A 1377-nucleotide genomic window follows, 5' to 3' on the forward strand; every position below is an offset into this window, starting at 1 on the left:
CAGGAGAGGAAGACCCTGGATCAGATGGATTGATTCAGTGACTATGGTAATTGGAGTAAGCATGCCAGAAAAATTAAATGGCCTCTAGATAAGGCAGGGTTCAGAGCTGTTGTACATAGGACCACTATGAGTTGCAAGTGACTCGAAGGCACAACACAACAAAATTTATAAGCAATTTTAATTAAAATTGCTATATATTAATTTCGTTTAATTGCTATATACTAATCTATGTTGCATTTTTGTTTCTATTCTCTTAAAATTCTTAGTAGAAGTAATTTTTTCTTATGTATTATTGATTTGCTAAGTAGAAATAGGGAGTAGGAAAGAAACATTTCAATTTGTTCTTTTTCGTGGAATACTAGCTTTCTTCATTAGAATGAAATGTCAGTCCTAGAGCTCTTTCCACCAGGAAAATTGCTTCATACTCATTTATAATGGCAGCAGGGAACCCAAGTGTGGCCATTGAGACACATGCCATTACTATAGCAAGTAACATAACACTAAGATGTGCCATCCTGACAAAATAAATGTTCCCTACTGAATTTTTAAAGAAGATACAATTTTAATTTCCTTGGAGAGTCACATTAACTTCCTAAAAGTCTCAGTCTAACCTGAAAAATTTGCAGAAATTCATGGTTAGCCCAAATTTAATGTCAAAACATGCTGTTTCAGTAGGTTAAACTGGAAATGAACTATAGGAGATTTTTTATGCCTTCCTTCTAACTAGAAAGAAAATTAACAATAAGCTTTTATATAACCTTTGAAATTTGAAAATACTTACTTTCACGGTTTGGCAAATCTGGTATGTTGTTGTTATGTGCTGTCGAGTTGCTTGCGACGCATTGTGACTGTAAGTACAACAGCTCTGAACTCTGCTCTATTGTGAGTAAATCTTATTGTCTCTGACACACCAACCAGCATTACCCTTATCATTGAATAAATCCATCTCATCGAGGGTCTTTCTCTGTTGCACTGTCTCTCCATCCTCCCAAGTATGATATCACTCTGTAAGGACAGGAATTTCCTTGTAAAGTGCCCAAAGTATGTCAGATGAAGCTTCAGAATCCTTGCCTCCAAGGACCATCTTGGTTTTACCCTCTCCAGGACAAACCTGTTTGTTCTCCTAGCAGTCCATGGTATATTCAATACTCTTCTCCAGCAACACAGCTAAAAGGCATTAATTCTTCATCTATAATCACAAGTCATTGTCCAGCTTTGTAACACATAACACATAATTGTGAAGACCATGGCCTGGATCAGGTGCATCTTAGTCTGCATATTGACATCATTGCTCTTCAGTACTCTGGAGATGTTTCTGACTGCAGACTTTCCTGACTCAACAGCAATGGGTTCAACCTTAACATTTGATGCTAATGG

The sequence above is a fragment of the Elephantulus edwardii genome, unplaced genomic scaffold, assembly GCF_000299155.1.
Source record: "Elephantulus edwardii isolate Elephantulus edwardi_28Jun2011 unplaced genomic scaffold, EleEdw1.0 scaffold00589, whole genome shotgun sequence".
Lineage (NCBI taxonomy): Eukaryota > Metazoa > Chordata > Mammalia > Macroscelidea > Macroscelididae > Elephantulus > Elephantulus edwardii.